The sequence below is a fragment of the Phalaenopsis equestris genome, unplaced genomic scaffold (genome assembly GCF_001263595.1).
Source record: "Phalaenopsis equestris unplaced genomic scaffold, ASM126359v1 Scaffold000225, whole genome shotgun sequence".
Taxonomy (NCBI): domain Eukaryota; kingdom Viridiplantae; phylum Streptophyta; class Magnoliopsida; order Asparagales; family Orchidaceae; genus Phalaenopsis; species Phalaenopsis equestris.
In genome coordinates, this window is record NW_018164667.1 from 194,722 (window position 1) to 219,295 (window position 24,574).

Here is a 24,574-nt window from a genome sequence, read left to right on the forward strand (position 1 = left end):
TGGCCTTGAGGGCCACTAGCATTTCTTTGGTCCTTTTTTCAGCACCAGCAAAGGAAATGTAGCTCAAAATTTTCAAGTGGAAAAAAGAAAAACTAGACCTCCTACAACTCTTTTTTTTTTTTTTTAAATATGAATAAAATGGCACTTATTGGCACTTATTACAACCCTAATATGATAAAATAAAAAAACTACAGTTGAGCCCCACTTTTTGGTCTGTAAAAGGGGCAAAATTGAGAATCTCTCTCTATCACTCTCTCTCACACACACACACATTATCACAAAATTAGTTTAAAATACTATAATATTAATTATGCTAAAAAATAAAAACAATATGCACAAAGATATAATTATTAATTAAAAAAATATTGGGTGAATAACCTTATGCTACAGGCATGATATGTTAAAATGATACCTAGGTCAAGTATTTTAAACAAATAAAATACAAAAGCATCCAAATAATGGTTTCATAGTCCTACTTTTATAACCTGCGATAAAGCGGTAGGTATTTTGTATAGATTTATTAGTTTATAATAGTCACATTTAAAGGTAATCAACAATTATGCAACACATTATTTATTGATTATATCACAAGTAATTTAAATTTGCATATTATTTTCAGTTTAACCTTTATATTAAATATATTAAATTAGCAATAAGATATACTACAATAAACTTAGTTATTATATTCTAAGGTACTATATTAGCAAACACTTCCACATTCATACCACAATATTTTGTCACCCTCTTTCACGCTGCAAAGAACTTCCCACCACAATCGCATCTCCTATCTTCACCTGATCCGTCTAGTGTATTTTTTTTTTTTTCTGACGCAAAAAATTGCGACTTAAAACATAATCGGTATTTCAAATATAGGATTAAGTTGGAATGAGGAACATTATTTCTGTCACTCAAACCATATGAATTTCAGCATCAATATAGTTGGCAGTTCACAAATTGATTAAGATAGAATGCGTCAATCAAAATTTCTGTCACCCTTACAGCACAAATGTCACCCACCATGAAAATTAAATACGGATATCCCCATTTTATCAGATTAACTGGATTCTATGAAAGAGATGATTAATTTACATGGCAAACTCAGTAAATATGACTCCATATGACAATGGATATTTTTCCAAAAAAACATATGTCAGACATGGGAGACCAAGTTTCATGATCACGTAGAATTACTGCCAATGACCAAAGAATGACTGGCAAATATGAAATATGAAAGAATCAAAACAAATTAGCACAACATTCATCAATACTTCAGATATATGATTTAGAAGAAGGGGCACTTACATAGATACCACACAATTCTTATGTATTTATAAACCTAACAACTAAACTTTAAAATTCAAATTCATAACACTCAAATCTTTAACACCACAATAAAAACAACACTTTTTATTAACTTCTTAAAAGTTAAATGCACCTTTTTAAAAGGTTTATAGCGCCAAGGTGTTATAAATGTAAATATCAAACTTCAGGTGTTAGATATGTAAATCCACAAGAAATGTGGGGTACGTTTGCAATTTCTTAAAAAATAAAAACAAAAAACCTTAAAACAATTGAATAAAAGAGCTTGAAGGAGTCAATATGTATATAAAACAGACTCTAATGAAAGGATAACACAGCCTTCAATGAAAGGACTTATTGAAGAAGAAAACTAAGTACATAAGTGCATGCAACCAAGCCCAAGGCAAAACTTGGAAACCTATCCTTCCTCAGAACTCTTGAGAGAACTATTGTTAGTAATGTTAAAGAAAAAAGCTCATGACAATGTTTGTTTTGTTGAATTATAAATTAGTATTAAAAATAACAAAATTTTAAGAAAAAAATTTACAGTTGTCATCCGCCAATACAAAAAAAAATCAAGACAGTTAAAACCGACATATTGCTGAATGCAAGCATATAACAACGAGATGGTTAGATAAGATAGGAACCTGACTCTGAAGAGATTGGTCTCCAAACTTGTGCAAATTTCTGCTTCTCGGACATGTCCAAAGAACTTTGTACACCCTTCTTCCTAATTATAGGGGTATAGCTTAAACTTCTGGTACAAAGGATATCCTGGAAATTGACAATTGCATCAATGGAATAAAGTAATATAATGCATCCACTATCATTATAACTTTCATAAAGCCTAGTTTTTAAGCTTAGTAATGTCTTGTTCATTAATTTCTCATGTAAGTCCATTTATGTATATTATTGTGGTCTCTAACTCATGTACTCATTCCTGCTGTTCTTTTGGAGTTTTGAGAAGAGCACTGTGGTATTTTAGGGAAATATTTGAGTAAATTTTCCAAAAGATTTCCAAAGCTAGTTATCTTGGGTTTATTTTGATCGTAGTCTCTCATGGAGCATGCTCTGATAGTAGTTACTTCCTTAGATCAACTAGGTGAACCTAGCCTATCAAAGAAACGAGTACAAGCCACGATTTTAAGGAACCTAAATAACAACCATGGGCTGCTTAACGAATATCCCAATCAAATCAAGGTGGTAATATGATGGACACATCCTCCCATGATGAGTTTTAGAAATTCATTTTAGATTGACAAGGCTTGAGAGCATGAAGAATAGCAAAACATGATCCATAAATTTTAGACCGGACCAACAATAATTCAAGGACTTTAACATGAACAATTCATATTGAAATTGGCTTAAAGTTGTGAAGGGCTTCCATAAGCAATTCAGAGATTGACATGATTGATTACACCATAAAAACATGGTGTAGCCAATTCAACAATATAAGAATAAACTTACAAGATCGCCCTAAAGGGGGAGTGCATTAAAGGATACATGGTTAGGAAAGACATTATGCTATGGGGAACGTTTTGTTCTGCAGTGGTAGTCAAGGTCATATAATTGATCCAGCTATCACTCGAGGACGAATGGTTCATAGAAGATCTGGTAGGGTAGAATCTCCCCACCAAAATAAAGAAAAGCATATATGGGATATTGAAATGCCCCGTTAAACTTAGCAAATTACACACAAAAATAAAAATAAAAATAAAAATAAACAAGTGGAACATCCATTGCATTAAAAAAAGCATGTGGGTGCAAAGCCACAGCGACACCCCTTAAGTAGAATGAACTTGAACACTCTTATATAGAATGAAGCTGAAGTTTTAATGCTCGAGGCGCCTTTTGGTCACAGTTTGAATTTGATCAGAAACTCCAGAGTTAAGTGTGCACGTGCTAGAGCACTCCTGGGATGGGTGACCTCCTGAGAAGTTACACAAATGGGGCAAAATCGTGAAGCCACTAAGCCAAAGCAAACAATATCTTGATGAGTGGAGTTCAGGTTGTTACAAATTATAACAGAGCATTAAACCAGCCTGAATATGGAAACTAAATGTCAGACGGAATAACGTGCTACACTTGGGAGCCACCTCTTGAACCCTAGATGGGACAAAATGTTGCATGGTGAGAGTCACCTCTTAAATCTGTAGTGCTCACCTCTGAAATTCTATCTACGTGATGGAAGATTATGAGTTTAAAACATTGACAAGGACGTCAATTAGTTAAGTGGAAGAGTTTGTGAAATCGCTCAAGTAAAATGAAATTGAAATCTTCAAAATTGACAAGCCTTTTGGTATAATGGTTGAAATTTCATCAGAAAATCGAAAATGAAATGTGCTCGTGCTAAAGCACTCAAGGCATGGGTGACCTCCTAAGAAGTTACACCAATGAAAAAACCGTGAGGCTACTAAGCCAAAGCAAACAATATCTCAATGGGTCAGAGTTTGAGTTGTTAAGAGTCTTATCTAAAAAAATTATTAGACTGGTGACGCTAGTCGATTTGTGTTTATATAAGAAGAAGAGACAGACAGATCAAAGACGGGCCCCATGTAAGCGAGATAAAGAGCAGAGTGGAAGGAGTGCATGAGCGAGGGGCAAAACCGAGAGATTGCTAGCGGAAAATTGGCTTGTCCAGTTAAAAATAGAGTACGTTAAAGCAGCCAAGCATGTGAACGAGGGAATGGCCAAGTATCTGAGAAGGAGAAAGTAATTATTGGCGACGTAGTCACGGTACTGTAAAAAGTCAGATTATGAACAAGACTTAAATGAATGTTTTTCCTCTACTAGGTCTTGAGTTAAGATAAACTTAAACCCAACACAAATTTCATTCGACTCTTCTCTTTATGAACATGCATAAATTTGATTCCCTTAAACAAATTTATGTTCAAAGATAATTTTATTCTTATAGATTATTTGCAGAGTATTGAGAGGCTAAGGAATAAAATTTATATCATATACATGTAGGAAGTTTTTTAGTGAAATTTAAATATTATTAAAGTATTAGAATAATAAGAATAGGATGTTAATTAAATTAATTAAAAATTCATTAGAAATCAAAAGATTTGAAGGAAAAAATATTAAAATAATTTTAAGTGAAAATAGAATGAAATCTCCAATTAAAATTTTTGATAAGAAAATATTAAATTTGACTTGTGAAAAGTTCACATTTTTAAATTATAAAATTTAATTTACAATGTTAAAATTGTAAGTAACAATAGTTTATATGCTTAGATAAAAATAATGAAAAAATATCAATAAATAATGTAATTAAATTATAATTTAAAAAAAGTTAATTAAAAAATATATTTTATGTGTATGATTAGAGGTATTCCATTAAAGAAAGTGCACTTAAAATAAAAAAGCAAAAAAGAAATCATTAGAAATTGAGGTGTGTACTCATGTTTTAAACTTATGGTAATAGCATTATTTTTTCTATATCAAATGAATCAATTGTTATTGATATCCTTTTATTCTAACATCAATAAAAAATTAATTTATGAATCATAACTCTTGTGAAAACTATTAATCAAATTAAATTGAGTAATAGATTTCCTGTTATGTTTCAAACTGCTCATCCTATATCATATAAATTTAACTATAGAAAAATAAGGAATGAAATGTACAATGCAAATAAATGAATGGTATAGAATGCTTTATTTTGCATGTTGATAGATAAGGTTTACCCCTTATAGTACTAGTTGAGAATGACAAAGTAACTGGACACGTAAAAATAAAAAGGATATTGATATTAAGTATTTTTGTGGATTTTAAATTCTTCTTCTATAATGGATGTAATATGTAAAATAATATAAATAGGGGTGTCAAATCAGGTTTGCAAATCTAGTGCAAGCCTGACTCAAAATTGACCTGACCCGAAATTTCTTGACCCTAACTAGACCTGAATATCAAATGAGTCTAAAAAACTAACTCAAGCCCGACCCCCTCCAATTCAATTGACATGAACCCAACACACATAACCCGCTTAACATATGAATAATAGCTATTCACGTTAAATTCAAATCAATTTCAAGCTAGCCAGTCAAATTTGGGTCAATCTCAAGTTGACTAGCCAAATTCAAGTTAATCTTTATATGGCAAGTCAACCAGAATCCGACTCAAAAAAAAAAAATATGAAAATTTTTTACCCGAGTCCAACCTAAAAATTAATCTAAGTAAACCGGAACCTGAATTTCTTGGTTGGATTCGAGTTGAATTAATGTGTCGAGTTAATTTTTTATACTCATAATATAAATAAGATGTGATATTATTTTTATTATACAATAGAGTGTTTTAAAATCTTTTGCATGGTCATTTTTAAGGAAATAAATTAACAAACAAATTTCTAGTTATTTATTAAATTTAACAAGCATGCACATTATCTTATTAACTCTTTTATATTGTTGTAATTTAGAAAATATATCATAACCATTGAATTGTTGATAACTCACAATAATTTAAACTAATACTTTCAAGATAAAGTTTTGAAAAGAAAATGAACAAAAGAGGAGAATTGGTTTATCAAAATCATGGCCAAATGAGATAATAGTATTTATATTAACAAATGACTTACTTTTAAACTAGTTTAAATTTTAGGGTATTTACATGCATATCACATAATTTTTATATAATTCCATATCTAACACTAAAAATGTGAATAATCAAAGAATCACAAAAAGAGTATCAATGTATAAGCAAACCTCTTCTTGTCATAAATCCACATCATGAGATATGAAAGATGCAATAAGAAAAAAACAATTAAAAATAATGGAAAAAAATGAGTCTTCTAGTTTAGCTTAATAAGTGCAAGATTAACCGAACAAAAGTCATGATGATAGAATAGATAAAGATATAGAATCCATTACAACCACATTGAACCCTTAATGATCCTACCTACACCCACCCATCTACTCCATGCCACCACCAACAAATGCTCGTCAAGCATATGCTAGTAATACAGAAGAAAGTGATGAGAACAAGAAGATATCACTAGTTTGATGGGATAAAAAGCGGGAAGAAAATTAATGTGTAAACTAAAATGAAAACATACTTTTACTTTTTATAGGTACAAAATTCATATCAAGGTTCACAATCTGAAACGGACCTTAAATTACTAAGCCGAGAACAAACAATCAGAAAATAAATTTAAATTTCAATTAGTCACTAACTAATGAAAATTATCAAATAAATTAAAATAGCCATTAACAAAAAAATTCAAACTATTTTAAAAATAACAATTGTTAATTTAATTATCATTCTCAAGTTTATTCATATCTTCATAAATAATTTCTCTTCTTCCACTCGATTTTTTATTACAAAACTTCTTTAAAATATTACTTTAAAATCATTATGAATTATCAAGAACTCAATTAATACTCATAACTCCAAAATTTCAGTAACATAAAAGAGTTAAAAAGCCAATATACATGTTGGTTAAATTGAATAAAACAATATTAAATCATTAAATAATTTATCTATTCAATGATGACATTGTAAAGATTCAAATCATTCTATTGTACAATAAGGATATTATCATAATATATCTACATCATTTTATCTATGACATTCATCGCAAGAGAATAATCTAAAACATGTCATTTAAGCTATCTCATTATCACCATCCTTTGTTAGTTATCTTTGCATTACCAACTAATATCATAAAGAGGTTAACACCATCAATACATATATATGCAAAAACTATAAATCAGAGTTTGCAAGATAATGTTGCAAAAATTAATAGAATCAGAAATAGAAGTATAGCCCTAAAGATTGTTGTTGATACTAATATTTTTAATGTTATAACTGTTTTTGCTCCTTAGGTAGGTTTAAATACAGGTTCAAAAGAAAAATTTTGTAATGACCGGCAAGAATTAAAACAAAATATACATCTTGAATAAAGAATTTTTATTGGAGATTTAAATGGGCATGTTGATAAGGTAGTAGAAGATTTAAGAAATATTAATGATAGTTACGATTTTGTAGTAATTAATTAAGAAAGTAGAACCATATTAGAGTTTGTTTTAGCTTATGATTTGTTTATTGATAATAGTTTATTCAAAAAGAAGAAGAGCATATTATTACTTATAAGAATGGATCTAATAAAAAAATAATTATTTTTTAATGAGAAAAAAATATCATCGAGAATGCAAAAGATTGTAAAGCCATTCCAAACGAAAATTTAAGTACTCAATATTGATTATTAGTTCTGAATTTTAAGATGAAGAGTTGTAAGAAAATAATGTAATAAAATATTATCATAGAATTAGAAGAGGAAAACCAAAAGACAAATAAAATTATTTTTTAGTAAACTTCAAGATTTCAACATTTGGAATGTTCATGAAGAAGCTAATTCTATATGGGATAAAGTAGCAAACATTATTAAACAGTTGAAAAAAGATGTACTTGATAATCAAATGAAAAAAAATTATTTAAAAAAAATAGATTGTGATGGAATAATAATGAGCAGTAAAAGATAAAATATAAGTTGTGTCATAAAAATTGACTTAAATGTAAAAGCTTAGAAAACTAGAAAAAATATAAGGTGGCCTGTAAGGAGTTTAATAGAACAATTTGTGACGCTAAGAATTCTATTTTTAATGATTTTTATAATAAATTAAATAATAAGAGGATGAAAAATATATGTATAAACTAGCCAAACAAAGAAAAAAATAAAAATAAAAATTTAATTCAATCAAAGTGTACTAAACATGAAAATCAAAAAGTGTTTCTTAAGGGAGATATTCAACATAGGTGAGTGAGCTATTTTGATAAATTTTTCAATAAAATTTCTAAAAATAGGATCGACCTTAGTGATCTTAATCTCGTCAATAATAATCACAAAACTTTTTATTTTTGTCATCATATTAGTAAAAAGAATGTTGAGGAGGCTTTAAAGAAAATCAAGGGTGAAAGATCAATAGAACCTGATGATATACCTATTGAAGTGTGGAAATATCTAAGAGATTTGAGAGTTATTTGGCTTACTATACTCTTTAATATTATTTTAAAAACTAAAAAGATGCCCAAGGAGTAGAGCAAGAGTATTTTGGTCTCATTTTTTAGGATAAAGGGGATGCACAAGATTGTGCAAATCATAGAGGAATTAAATTAATGTGTCATACTTTAAAATTATGGGAGTGAGTAATTGAACATAAGTTAAGACGTGATACAAAGACTTCTCATAATCAGTTGATTTATGCAGGGCAAGTCTACTATGGAAGCTATACATTTATTGAAAGATTTGATGAAAAAGAAAAGAGAGAGTAAGGTGGATCTACATATGTTTTTTATTAATTTAGAAAAAGCTTACAATACGGTTCCTAGAGATATTCTTTGGAGAGGTCTAGAAAAGAGAAGTGTTGATATGACTTATATTCAAGTCATTAAGGATATGTATACTAAAGTTGTTACTTGTGTTCAAACAGAAGGAAGATTGACCAAGTATTTTTCTATTTTAGTTGGATTACATCAGAGATCAGCTTTAACTTATATCTTTTTGCTTTAGTAACGGATGCTCTTACTGGACATATACAGAAGGACGTACCTTGGTATGTGTTTTTCTCTAATGATACTCATCTTGTGATCCTTCTAGTGGATAAGACTAGAGAAGAAGTTCAGGAAAAACTTGAATTATGGAGGCGTACATTGGAGTCTAAAGGTTTTCATTTGAGTAGAACTAAAACTGAATAAATGGAATGTAATTTTAGTAGTATTATCTCTAGTGACAGAGTTGCAACTATGGGTGCACAAATCATTAAAAGGTGTGAAAGTTTTAAATATCTCGGGTCTATTGTTCAAAGTGATGGTGATATAAATGTGGATGTTATTGGTAGAATTCAGGTTGGTTGGTTCAAGGGGAGGAATGCATCAAGCCTATTGTGTGGTAGAAAAGTATTCCTTAGACTAAAAAAGAAAATTTTATAGGATGGTGGTGAGACTTGCAATGTTTTATGGCCTAGAATGTTGGTCTGTAAAATTATAGGATGGTGGTGAGGCTTATCGGTCAGTGGCTTCTTCTCGAGTTCTACCACTATCTTCTTTCTAGAAGGATCCTCCACATATTCTTTTGCAATCTTGCTAAACAAAGATTGGTTATTAGTGTTGATGAAGAACCCAAAAAACTTAAAAAAAGACTCCATGTTAAGGAATTCATTAATCTCATAGGTTGGACAACCTTTAATTGTTATGATACCATCTTCAAAATTAGAATGACAATAAAAGAGAATACAAAAACAACAACAACAAAGTTTTAATCCCACTAAGTGGGGTCAGCTACATGAATCCTTATTCTCCATTGCGTCCTATTTAGTGTCATATTTTCATTTAGTTCTAGTAAATTAAGATCATTTTTTATACAATAAGCCCAAGTCTTCCTAGGTCTACATCTGCCTTTCTTAACACAAGTCGAATCTAAAACATCTACTCTCCTAATCGGATCATCAGATAGTCGAAGTTTAATGTGACCAAACCATCTAAGAATAAAGTATAAAAATTTTATGATTGAATTTTATAACCCAATTCTATTTAAGAAAAAAAGATAAAATTTTATGCCTAAAACTGTCGATAGGCAACTATCTAGAAAGTAAGTAAATTTGAAAATTAAGTTTTAATTATGGAATCTAAAATTAACTAAATAACAGAAATGGAATGTTAATGTCCATAAATTGTTGGATTGCAGATGGAAAGTTGTTGTTCATGGAATGATAGGCTTTCGTAAATGTGAAGATTTTGCCCATGAATTACTCTAGGTGGAAATATGATGGCCTCAGATTAAAGATTATTTTAGCACGTGGACCATGAATCCTCTCATAGTCCATCCTACTAAAATAAGAAATCCACTCAAATTACATCAATTAGTTCTTCTCTCTTCCAAATAGATTAGTAATAGCTCATTCAACCCCAATATTAATTTTTCAAATCAATCAAACTTAATGAGCATGTGCATTAACCATATTACAGCATCCTAAAGTAATTAACTAAAAACAAAACATCCTATTATTAATGGTATTCACCTAAAAATTTAAACCGCCCCAATAACACTAGATTACAAATATTTTGCACTTATTATCTCCCAAACAAGAGATTAAATATTCTTATATTCATTTTGTTGATTAATTCTCTCATATTTCACTTCAAGTAACAAATTTTATGTATCAAATCTAATCTTAAGAGCTACTCAACCCTTGCTCAATTTTCAACACAATTGAGTTTAAGTTGTGATGTCTCCATCTTGATCAACTATTGCCTACTTTTCACCATAATGGGTGAAGTTATGGTGATTCAAATGCGAGTGATAACATAGAAAACTCACCTATTTCTCAACAACAATAACAACTTTATCCCACTAATACTAATTGGGGCCGGCTACATGAATCCTTTTTCTCCATTTTGTCCGATTGACTATCATATTCTCATCTAATAAATTAAGATCATTTTGTATACAACATGTCCAAGTCTTATTAGATATACCTCTACCTTTCTTAACATAAATCAAATCTAAACATATACTCTCCTAACTGGTAAATCAAATGGTCAGCATTTAATGTGATCATACCATCTAAGATGAGCCTTTCTATTTCTCACCATAATCAATTTAGGGCATGGGGCGTTGCTTTTGGATAAAAGCCTCAGCAGCATCAAAACTCAATTTTGGATTTAAATTACGATCCTTGACTTATCCGAACTTCAAAACATAAATGTTGGTTTTATATATCCCTAAATTAAACTGGGAGGAAACATAGATGAAAAAAGATAAACACGCTTTCTGCAAAGATTTATAGCATAAACAAGCAAAGAGAAAATAGAAAAAATAAAAACAAAAATTGTTATCACTACCTGGAAAGGGTACAACCGAATGCAAGGAGCAATCACCGCAGAAACACTGCTTGAATAACGGCTCAATCTGCAAGAATTCTTGAAGAGGATAAAACTGTTACAATTACTAAGAAACTTGCTCGACACTGCAAGAAAATGACTTCAAATCGTACAGCATCATAAGCCCTAACATTTAAGGGACGAGGTGGACAACCAGAAAATAGGGCTTTACAGAGATCTCACCGAGAGAAAGGAATGCAAGCAACCATCTGCTACAACTTCAACGGCAAACGGCGCCGACGGAAAGCCGCTGTTTGTGCTTCACAAATGAAAAAGATCACACGATGAGCACTAAAGACTAGCCGCTTAGCTTCAAACGACCTATATATATATATGTATATATCATTTGTGGAAGAACAAGATATAACAACAATCAAAACAGAGATATATTAATAGCAAGAGAATTATAGGATTCCAAGCTCTCGAAGAACTCCAAGATAGCACTCTTAATTTACATAGAAAGAAAATGTTATAAAATTACACACAAATTCTGAATATAACGCTACATTACAACCTAAAGTGGATGACTAAAGCACACCACATCCCGAAAATAAACTAACAATAGTATTGAAAGAACAGAAAGTAAACTAAAAATAATAATCCACATTATTAGCGGAGAAAATTAGAATAATAGATGGAGAGTGATCCACATCAGTATTGTTATTAGTGGAGAGCAATAAGTGAAGAGATGCCTCTTCAACAAATAATTGATGGTGGACGGGACCCGCGGGTGTTAATTTATGTCAATTGGTTGTCATTTTGGTATGATGTGAGTGACTAATTATTCTTTTTTTTTTTTTGGTCGTCTGAACATTTATTCTCGACTGACATATTGTCTTCATATTCAAAGAATCCCTTCATTTATTTTTCATATAATTCTTGCAATCTATGTTGAATATGTTCAGAATTTTCACAATGATACTTTCTTTTAATTTTATCATGAATTTCCATTAAATAAAATTCTTTGTTTGTTATACTTTAATATTTAAAATATTTGATTTAATTGTATGGTAATTTTTGTTAATTTATCATTAATGATGATCATTGACCACCATTTTATAAAAAATGTTCTAAATAAACATTTATTGTTTATATCATCTTGTCCATAAGACAAGTTCCAGGCGAAGATCCAGGAGATTTGTGTCTGACAAAATAATAATAATTTACACATACCATCAGCTAGGAATTCAATCATTTTTATGTTATTTAGTTAAGGTGAAGATTCAACCCAAGTAGGGTAAATATTTACGATTGCCTTTGAGAGAATTTCATTTGTTGCTCCAAATTTATCCCATCAAGAGAAAAACTAATTTGGTATTTTCTTATTACGAATTTTAGACATTAAACAAAAGGCCAAAAGTGTTTATGCTTTTGATTTAGCATTAAAAAAGCACGATTCATGAATTGGACATAAGTCTAGTAATTAAAGAAAACTATTCTTTTTTGATGAATCATTGTATTAGCAACTTCAATTTGTTTAGTTTGAAAAGGTGTTAGCCCCACTCTTTATGATGCAATATGTGATTTATTCTTGCTTTGTTGTGAGCAATAGATTTATTAGGTTCATTAAAACTGTGTTGAATTTCAATACATTTTAATGAAGCTAATATTGCTTCAAAAGGTTCTATATCAAGACCAGAGTCTCGTGGATAGGTGATTGCACAAGGATACCTCTCCTCGATTTGTCAGGGATTAGTTATTTGGTAATCTTTCAAATTGGTTTCGAGAATTTTTTCTCAGGAAAGTTTTGTACAAATATGATTATTTCTTGAGTTTGTACATTTGGAGCTTTAATTTATGATGTGGATGTCATTGGGCTTCCATAAAGGTAATTATGTAGATTAATAAATTTTGATGGAGTCACATTAACTTGACCCCTACCTCTCCCCCGAAGAAGACCCGCTGCCACATGTGGGGGTCATTTTAACCCATGGATGAGGAGTGATCCACCCCTTTCTTCATGTAAAAATTCATGAGTGAGAAAATCAGGTAAATAATTAGAATTACCTTTAATATATTAAATATCAAAATCAAAATAGGATAATTGGGCTTGCCAATCGACAAAGATTTCTTTGGAAACAAGATTTTTGATATTTTTTTGAAGTATATACTTAATTGAACTATAAGCAATTTTTAATAAGAATTTTGTATTGAATAAATCATCTTAAAATTTATGAATACATTTTACAACAGAAAGCATTTCTTTCTTTATAGGAGAATATTTTCCTTGGGTGATATGCCTCTTGTCGGATGTAAATTTAACTAATAATTCTTTATTTAAAGGCTTTTTTTCTTTAAGATTCTGCCATTGCCAATATTGGAAGCATCAGTCTCTACAATTTTAGGTAGAGCTAGATCAACAAGATGTAAGCAATGTATATTTTTTACCTTTTTGCTTAATTATCTGGACAACTTTAGTATGAAAGGTGGTCTAATGGCTATTTTGCTTTTTTAGCCTTTCATAAAGAATAACTGCATCTAAAGCAATATTTTGATAATAATCCGCTACATAGTTAAGCGAACCGAGAAATCTTTGTAATTGATTGATATATTTAATTTTATCAGAAAATTTAGAAGCAAATTCAATGCTTCTGTCAATTGGTATAGTAGTATTAAGGGCAATATTATGTCCTAAAAATCAGATTTCAGTTTGAAATAGTTTTATTTTTGGTGAAATAACTATCCTATTATTTTTGCAAGTCATTTAAAGGTTTGCACATGATTAAAATGTTTTTGATTGATTTTTTAGAAAATAAGAACATCATCAATATAAACTAATTTATAGTTAAAATAGGGAATGAATATTTCATTCACGATTCTCTGAAATTCAGAGCAAGCATTTTCTAATCCAAATGACATCACGTTTCATTCATAATGACCGAAAGAAATAGTAAATGTTGTTTTGTATTTATCAGATTCAATAATTTGAATATGTCAATACTCGAATTTTAAATCAAATTTTGAAATGATTGTGGATTTACTTAACCTATTAGTAAATCTCTTTTATAAGGTATGAGATAACTAATCCTTTTTAAAACCTTATTTAAATGTTTATAATTAATAACCAATCTTGGTTTACTCCTTTCTTGCTCTGTAGAATTCATAACATAAAATACAGTGCAACTTCAGGGCAAGCTTGATTTTCTAAATGACTTTTTATCATGAAGTACATTAATTCTTGTTTATAACTTTTTTAATATTCATCATTCATTTGACAATTCTCATCGAAATTATCGATATAAGATATAGAAACACTCTGTGTTTTTCTTTCCCGAAATTTATTTGAATTATCACGACAAATTTTATTAAAAAATATTTTTATGAAAAGTATCCCTTATAAAATTATCTTGTAATTTTGATTCTATAGATAAAAAAATAATTTCTTCTTTTAAAAAATTAATTTGCTTTTATTTAAAATTATATTTTGTTTCATTTAAAATAATTTCTTTAGGATTAGTAAAAAATTCAAAAATATTTGTTATGCTAAATTTATTGGAATATATTATAGTATTATCAAATCTTTCTATTGACATAATTTTACCTAGGAATGAACCCAGAATAACATGTTGTGTTACATTTTTAATAAATAAAAAATGTATATTTATACATATATCATTTTTATAAATATTTGTAGTGAAAATTTTATAATTTATTTCCATTTTATTTCCTGAAGCAGAAGTTAACAGTTATGTGGTTTTTTCAAAGTATTTGGAAGGTATTATACATTCTTGGATATAATTCTTATCTGCCTGCTAAAGCAGTAAAATTATTTAGAGTATATTCTTTATTTATAATTATAGTAATGGTTATAAACCATTTATGCATAAGTTTATTTTGTAAAGAATTTAAAAAAGATTCTTCTTAATCCTTTTTTTATTGATTTTCAGTAGTTATAATTTTATTGTAATTCTAGGTTTAATAATATAGTTTTTATTTTTTCTTGATTTTTTCTAAGAGTAACTATCTCCTATTTTAAAGTATTAGCTTCCTTTTTTAAATCATTAATAGTAGCAGATTTAATATTTATATTTAAAGCTTTATTTTAAACTTCTCTCATAGAGTATCGTGAAAAAGGAATAATACTAGAAGACAATGATTTGTCTTTTGAGTCTATAACTATTTTTAGCATTTTATTGCAAGTTTTTTCATCCTTAATTTGAGATACAATTTTAATTATTTCGTCTTGAATTGAATAAGATAGAGTAAATAAGTCATTCATTTCGGCTATAGATTTGTAATAATTTTCATTATTATATTTGCAATCAGATTTTAGTTTACAATAGTTTTCATCAGATTTTGATGAATAAGAGGATATTTCCTCAATTTCTTTTGAGTTTTCTAAATTTTTGGAATTCTCTGAAAATGAATTCAATATTTTTTTGAATAATATTTTCTTATTATTCTCATCAATATTGAGCTCATTTATTTTCTTTTTTACTATGCATCTATTTGCATAATGCCCGATTTGCCACTTTTGTAGTATTTTATTTCCTTTTTTTTTATTTTAAGAGGTATTTTAGGTTTGTTCTCTCAATAATATATTTCAAAGTGTTGCTTATGATATTTTTTTTATGAAAGATTTCTCTTTTTCTTTTGGATTTTGTGGAATATCATAAGCAAACTGTTCACAGAAAGCGTCTAATTGATTTCTTTCTATTAACCTTTCCTTTTTTATTTGATAACTTAATTTGAGATATGTATATTGGGCAATATCTTCTTGTACACAATTATTGATCAATTATCCGTATGTGAAAATTTCATATGGAATTCTTTTAATACTAGGATCTTGTAATTGTCTTTTTACCTTTTCGACAAAAAGAATAGGTAATCATTCAATAAATTTTTGTTTCTAATGCATACTATTCGCATAGAGTAGAGAAATTACTCTGATAAAAAAATGTCTTCATACCATCTGAAATGGGTTAAAGTTGGACATTTTAATTTTTGTGAAAGAGATTTAATTTGTTCCCCATTATGTGATACAAGACCCATAAAATGTTGCAATATATTAATAATTAATTTATAAACACCATCTATATTTTCTTGAGTGGGATTTCCCAATATAGTAGGACTAAAAAATTCAGTTTTTTGTTCTTGAGTCAAATAGTTGTCCCACCTGTTTTTAAAAGACCAGTAAACCCATAAGTTAATTGGGTCACAATTTAATGTGGATGATTATTATGACTATGGACTGTAGAGATATAAATCACCATTCTTTGTAATACAATTTGTATTTGTCTATCAGCCATTTCATCAATATTTCATTCATATATATTTGATGGGTTATAATCATTTTGATATTTATTGTTATCTTCTTCATATAAAATATCTGCACGTGTGGGTCTAGGATAATAATATCTACCCGTCTGCCATGTTTGATATGAAGGTGAGGCTTTATTGCCTTTAAATTTATGTATTTTAAATAATTCGGAATTATTATCTTGAATTTGTTTTCCAATTTTTAAAATTTCATCAGTATCAGAATCTTCTAATTTATTGGACGATTTATCTTCTTTGTTTAAGGTAGTAATATTAGTACCTTTTATTTTTTAATTAAATCTTCAAAATCCTAAACTGATGGTCCTAAGTGGAATTTAGGACTGGAAGGTGGTTGTATAGCAGGAGCTGAAGAAATAATTTCAGTGCTTATTTCAATTTTCTTATTAATTGTTAAAGAAGAAATAAGTTGATATAATTTATTCTCTAGCTTTATTGATTTGAAATTAAAGATATTAGGCTCTTTATAATCATAAATTAAAGCCTTTTTAATAATTTTGTTTAATTTAAACATTATTAATATTAAAACTAGCCTCGAATTTTGACTCGATTTCGGTGCAATAAATTATTATTAGATAAATATATTTGTAAAAGGTTTTGATATCTCGGATCTATTGTTCAAAGCGACGGTGATATGGATGGGGATGTTAATAGTAGGCCGAACACGAGCTGTTCACAAACAAAGAGTCATTTTTTATAAAAAAATTATTGTTTATATATATATGCCGAACACAAGCGAGCCTAGGCTCAACTTAACAAAATTCATAACAACTAATGGTTTTGAAAATAATTCATGATAAAGATTAAGAATATAAATATTAAAAAAAAATCCTTTTTTTTTGCAAATCTACTCATTAAACCTTAAGGGCTTAGTAGTGAGCTAGACTTAATCAAAATTTTGTCTAATGACATTTTAGAAAATAACTTATACTTAATTCGAAATCTTTCAAAACACTACAAGCCCATTTTCAAAATCAAATTAATTAAATTCCTTATTTAAGTTAAGTTGCCTCAAAAGGTTCTCACCTATATAATTCTTAAGTGAGATATCAAGTGATGGTTACCCCACTTAAGAGATAATCAAAACATCACAATTCATTGAGCATAAGGGTATTAATTGGATGAAATATATAGCAAACACAATAAGACCAAAACGAACTCAAGGTAAATCCAGGGGCTATGAAATGACTAGGGTATTACCCGAGACTTCTTCATAATCCTTTGGAAATCTTGTAAGACATCTGAACTTATTATGACTTGCTTAATGGAATCATCCTCAAAATTTAAACCCACTAAGTTATGACATAGGACCTGATAGACACATCTCAAATTTGTATTTTTTTTACTTTTCTTGTAAGCATGCTTTAATTCAAGCAAAATTATACATATATATGTTTTGCAAGTACTGAAGTTTCAGGTGGAAGAACTAGAAGACTTGTCAGGTACGCTTTTACAGTTTACAGTGCTTTCGTTTCTAATATTTTTTACACTGTACTTTTACGTTCATGGACTTGCAAGCTAAACAACGATGTCACCCTGCATGAAAACCAAAACTGCTAGGACAGCCGCAAAACCAAACCCAAAACAAAAAATCAATCAAGATAAAATTCACAGCCACAACATGCAAAATATAAGACATCTCAAAATTTAATCACAAACATCACAAAACAATAATTTTAACTAAATTAAGATATATCTATTGGATGATCAGAAATCCCTCGGAGGAGGTAGCCTACGGTTGCTAACGAGGCTTCCCACGGTCTAAATGAAAATATGAAACTCATTAAATTGAGTTTAGTAACTTCATTTGAAGTAAGTGAATCCAATAGAAAATAGTGGTACCAAATAGTGGTACCAGAATACCGGAGCGAGGGAACCGTATGATCATAACCGGTGTCACTCTAATCAACTTTAATATGCCCCATAATATTTAAATGATCATAACCTTAAGGACATATGATTTGACATCATAACCTGACATATTAGAAAACTTAAACCTGCTACTTTATCCAAGAGCTTGGAGCTTTCCCGTGGGCAACATTCTACAACAATAAGAGGATCTACAATAGTGTATCTCCTCTTAGAATTAAAAAACAAATCCATAGGACTTCGAGGTTGTTTGCTTATGCAACATAACTCCTCAACTCGTCTTTAGGCCATTTGTATAGCCTGTACATTCTAAGCCCTAACTTGTCTTAGGAGTACGAGGTTGTCGTCAGTCACGACCTAAATTTTCATATCTTCCAGACTATTTGTGTGATCGTTTCACACGAATGTAAGACCTAAATAAATAAAATTGGCAGGATAAAACACTTGAATATTTCTTCCTCGAAACTGAAGCCAAACAATAGGATAGACTGGGAAGTCACCGAGATTCTCTTCAGGATCTGTGACATCCCATGGTCTTTCTTCCTTTGGATTTTACAATAAAATGTTCTAAATTTGAGTCATTTCCCCTTCACACCTCTTTGTCTGATCTCATTGAAAAGTCTTATTCCTTTGAAATCCTTGAAGATAATATCACCTGATTTTTATCGAGAGTTTTCTTAGACGACTTTGGTTATCTAATATAGGGGCTTGCTCTTATAGGAAGCTTTTCCCAACCCAGCTTAATATAAACCCTATTTAATTCTTCGTATTAAATAGGGGAACTTGTCAGCTTGTAAGAAAAAGTAGTTTTGCAGACCAAACAAAAATTTACAGACCAAATGAAAGTCATATATTTCTTAATTTATTTGATTGAGTCTCATCCTCAAGTCTTGTCTTTATCTTTCGGGATATATACATGGCTTGAAGTGTAGTGCTCTTTCATTTAAACTATAAAAAATATGGGATCAGTTTGATTTCATATTTTCTAATATATATATATATATATATGTAAATTGAACCCCCTTCTGAAGCGGGCGACGAGATTCCGATTCTGGTGACCGACAGCTTCCAACGGGCAACTCCTCACCCAAAATAGTGCTGACAGTTAGAGTGAGCGAATTGTGAGATCCTAACCTGTGTCTCTCTAATTAAATTAAAATTCCCCCAAATAGGACATTTAAACAACAACAACAAAACCAAGCTTTAGCACCAAAACTATGAAACATAAAATCTCAAACCATAACCTTTTAAACCTTTTAAGCATTAAAAGTGCCACTTCAACACGAAGCTTAGAGCAAACCACATGGGCAACACGACGAGGGCATACAAAAGAGCATCTTCAAGAGAGTAAATAAGATCTTCATCAGCAAAACCATTTTTTAGAAATAAATAACAAGCCATAGGACTTCGAGGTAGTTTATCTAGTGTGACATAAATCCTCAATTTATTTTTAGGCTTTTACAAGATAAGACCTAACTCTTTTTAGGTTATGAGGTTGTCATTTAGTAAGACATAAACCCTCTCATTTTTCTAAGCTATGTGCATGATCAAGGTCATGTAAACGTAAGCGCTACAAAAAAAATGGCAAGATGAAATATTTGATAATATCTATTCGAAATCAAAACCAAATAATATGATAGTTTGGGAATTCATCGATGTTCTCCTCAGGATTTATGACATCCCCAAACTTTCTTTTTTTGGAAAAATAATTGTTCTCATTTTGAATCATTCTCATTTAGCTTTTCCATGCCCGACCTTGAAAACGCTAAACCTTGAATTCATGAAGACAAATACTTCTGACCTAAATCGAGAGTTTCCTTAGGTGACCTCGGTTGTAATTAACTACATGAGCTTGCCCTTATAGAAAACTAAAGAACCCAGGTAATATAAACCCTATCTAATCATTACATTAGATGAGGGAACTGATCGGTCAACATAAAAGGTTTTGCAGACCAAAATAGATGTCATATATTCTTTAGTTTACTTAATCGAGCCTCACTATTAAGTAATATGTCTCTACCCCTCAGGATAGGCATATTGCTTGTGGTGTGGTGCTCGATTATTTAAATTATTAAATATATGAGATCAGTTTGGTTTCATATTGTCCTAAATTACAACACTATTTTCAAAATTATATATACATGTTAAATTAAATTATATTTTGAAAGCAACTGACATGCTTGCATAAAAGACTATTAGGTAACACATAGATACTTGCATAGAAGACGATCACATAAAGTTTGCATGATCCAGGAGCTTGGAGCTTTCCCGTGGGCAACATTCTACAACAACAAAAGGATCTACAATAGTATATCTCCTCTTAGAATTAAACAACAAATCTATAGGACTTCGAGGTTGTTTGCTTATGCAACATAAATCCTCAGCTCGTCTTTAGGCCTTTTGTATAGCCCTGCTGTATAATATAAGCCCTAACTCATCTTAGGATCCCGAGGTTGTCATTTATCATGACCTAAATCCTCATATCTTCCAGGCTATTTGTGTGATCTTTTCACATGAATATAATTCCTAATTAATAAAATTAGCAGGATGAAACATTTAATAATTCTAATATCCAAAATCGAGGCCAAACAATAAGATAGACTGAGAAGTCACCGAGATTCTCCCTCGGATCTATGACATCCCCTAGTTCTTCCTCCTTTGGATTCTACGATAAATGTTCCAAATGTGAGTCATTCCCCTTTCACACCTCTTTGTCCGATTTTGTTGAAATTCTTATCCTTTTGAGCTCCTTAAAGATAATATTTCTTAATTTTTATCGAGAGTTTTCTTGAGTGACTTCGGTCATTTAAGATGTAATTAACTATAGGGGCTTGCTCTTATAGGAAGCTTTTCCCAATCCAGCTTAATATAAACCCTATTTAATTCTTCGCATTAAGTAGGGGAACTTATTGGCTCACAAACCAAACAAATGTCATATATTTCTTAGTTTATTTGAATGAGTCTCACCCTCAAGTATTGTGTTTATCTTTCGGGATAGATACATGACTTGAAGTATATATGTAAATTGAACGCCCTTCCGAAGCGGGCGGCGGGATTCCGATTCTGGTGACCGACAACTTCCAAAGGGCAACTCCTAGCCCAAAATAGTACCGACAGTTGGATTGAGCGAATTGTGGGATCCTAACCCGTATCTCTCTAATTAAATTAAAATTCCCCCAAATAGGGCATTTAAACAACAACAACAAAACCAAACTTTAGCACCAAAACTATGAAACATAAAATCTCAAACTATAACCTTTTAAACCTTTTAAGCATTGAAAGTGCCACTTCAACATGGAGCTTAGAGCAAACCACGTGGGCAGCACGACGAGGGCATACAAAAGAGCATCTTCAAGAGAGTAAATAAGATCTTCATCAACAAAATCATTCTTTAGAAATAAATAACAAGCCATAGGGCTTCAAGGTAGTTTGTCTAGTGTGACATAAATTCTCAATTTATTTTTAGCCTTTTACAAGATAAGACCTAACTCTTTTTAGGTTATGAGGTTGTCATTTAGTAAGACATAAACCCTCTCATTTTTCTAAGCTATGTGCATGATCAAGGTCATGTAAACGTAAGCCCTACAAAAAAAATGACAAGATGAAATATTTGATAATATCTATTCGAAATCAAAACCAAATAATATGATAGTTTGGGAATTCATCGATGTTCTCCTCAGGATTTATGACATCCCCAAACTTTCTTTTTTTGGATTCCAAAAATAATTGTTCTCATTTTTAATCATTCCCATTTAGCTTTTCCACGCCCGACCTTGAAAACGTTAAACCTTGAATTCATGAAGACAAATACGTCTGACCTAAATTGAGAGTTTTCTTAGGTGACTTTGGTGGTCTAAGATGTAATTAACTATAGGGGATTGCCCTTATGGAAAACTAATGAACCCAGGTAATATAAACCCTATCTAATCATTATATTAGATGAGGGAACTTGTCGGTCAACATAAAAGGTTTTGCAGACTAAAATAGATGTCATATATTCTTTAGTTTACTTAATCGAGCCCTCGGGATTGACATATTGCTTGTGGTGTGGTGCTCATTTATTTAAACTATTAAATATATGAGATCGGTTTGGTCTCATATTTTTCTCAATTAAAACACTATTTTCAAAATTATATATACATGTTAAATTAAATTATATTTTGAAAGCAACCGACATGCTTGCATAAAAGACTATTAGGTAACACATAGATACTTGCATAGAAGACGATCACATAAAAGTTTGCATGACATAAACTAACAAATGAAATTTGGCATGAAATGAACCCTAGCCACATTAAGTCTCGCATGAGATATACAAACACATATAATTTCATTTGTAACATTATCACATAAGTATATTTTCTTTCCTTTTTTCTTTGTTCATTAGTATGATGAGAAATGAGGGCTAAATGTGAGTAAGTTAGATTTTTGGGTTATGATTAGAAAGAGAGAAGTTTAAGGTGAGCAAATTAGGGTTTTTGGTATGGTAAAAGAAAAGGGGATGAAGTGCTTTGTGTGTGTCATGGGGGGGGGGGGGGGGTAGTTGGAATGAGGGGGTTAATGTAAGGTAGTGGGTTTCAAGCGATATGCAAAAATGAGAAGATTGGTGTGTTTATAGTTAAAGTATTGTTGTGTTTAGGATTTCTACTAGGTTAGTGGGATGAGAGGGAAATGGTGAGTTTAGGTTTCAGGCAGCTTAGTAGGATTTCAAGGGAAATGGTGAGTTTATCATTTAGGTCTTTCAAGTTAAGGTAGGATAGTGGGATTAGATAGAAATTGTGAGTTTGGTGTTTTTGGATTATGGTAATAGAGGAAAGCAGTGAGTTGAGTCTTGTGTTTTCATGTTAGGATAAGAGAGTGAGTGTTTGGTTTGGTGAGAAATGGTGAGAAACGTTGAAAAATGATGAGGAGAATGCTCAGTCAAGGGGAGAAGTGAGAAGAAAACAGTGAGGGGAAGGTTTGGCTAACCAGAGAAGTGAGAAGAAAAGTAGAGAAATGAGAGGGGGATGGTGATGAAAAGGTTCAGCCAAGAGGAGAAATGAGAAGAGAGGAGGATATTTACTATAATAATACTCTCTACATATTGCAAGACTAACAAAATAATTAAATGGAATGAGAAGAGGGATTTATACATTCCTTAGAGATGTTCATGTTTTATTTGATTTGGATGTACCCTTGCCTCCTTGAAGATACTCTTGATTTTTGGACTTGTGTGAAGGGATGAGAGGGAGAGAGTAGAAGGGAGGCTTGGTTTGGAGAAGAGAGGAGACAGAGGGAACTTGGTGGTTTCGAGCAAGTGAGGAGAATGAGGAAGAGAGTCAAGAGAATGAGAGGGAGATTGTATGTGGGTCAATTTTGGGATGAGAAAGAGTTAATGAGTTCATTTGGAGGGAGTGATTAAGGGAACAAGAATGGAGAAAAAAAATTAAAATAGAGGGAATTTTGAATTAGAAAGAAGTTAGTTATAGTTGTTTGTGTGAAAAATGCAAAAATACCTCATTTTAAGAGAAAAATGCAAGGAGTGTAATGATTCAATTGGTTTCGAAAAAAGTGGCCTCAAGCTCAAGATATTTCAATTTGAAGTGACTAAGTGGTTATGATCATAATTTTGATTTTAGCTTTTTCAATAGAGAAAAAATACAAGGAATATGGTGGTGTAATTTGTTTTGGTCAAAATAGGCCCCATCTCAAGATATTTTGGGTCAAAGAGTGGGCTCCACCCTAAGACAGAAATTTGGTGAATATTGAATTGGATCTTTTAATGGATTAAATTAAGTATTTTTAGCTCATTTTTATTTTCTTAATTTTGGTTTCAATTTGAGTTCATTTTGGGTGAAATATGAAAATTATTATTTTTATTATCGAAGTTATCATCCAAATTATTGTAGGTTGAACAAGCCCCCAAATGAAGTCAGATTTGAGCACGGATGAGTCATTTGAAGTATTTCTACATTCCAGAGGCACTCACAAAGTATATTTTGAAAAATAATGATTCGTGGAAAAGTTTTTAAGGACCATTTTTTATCTATGAAAACCCAAAACACAAAATTTTACATAAAAATGTTGTCTGATGAACACAAATATGGTTTGCATATTCCTCATATTTGATTATGAATGTTATGCAACTTACAAAATATAATTTTGATTATCTGATTAGTTTGTAGAAAAAAACAATAATTTATGGTGCATAGAGGACTATTCATGTATGAAAACTTGAAGTAAAAAGTAGCACATAAAAATTGTATATTATAAT

General features: G+C 30.5%; 1 long non-coding RNA gene across 1 annotated transcript; it reads right to left on the minus strand.

Annotated features, from left to right (window-relative positions):
• Positions 1–1,948: 1,948 nt before the first annotated feature.
• LOC110023623 lies at positions 1,949–11,491 on the minus strand. The gene is made up of 3 exons (XR_002293924.1): positions 11,359–11,491; positions 11,137–11,214; positions 1,949–2,073 (listed from the first exon to the last, which is right to left on the minus strand). It is a non-coding gene; the product is annotated as an uncharacterized LOC110023623 (long non-coding RNA).
• Between the last annotated feature and the right edge of the window lie 13,083 nt (positions 11,492–24,574).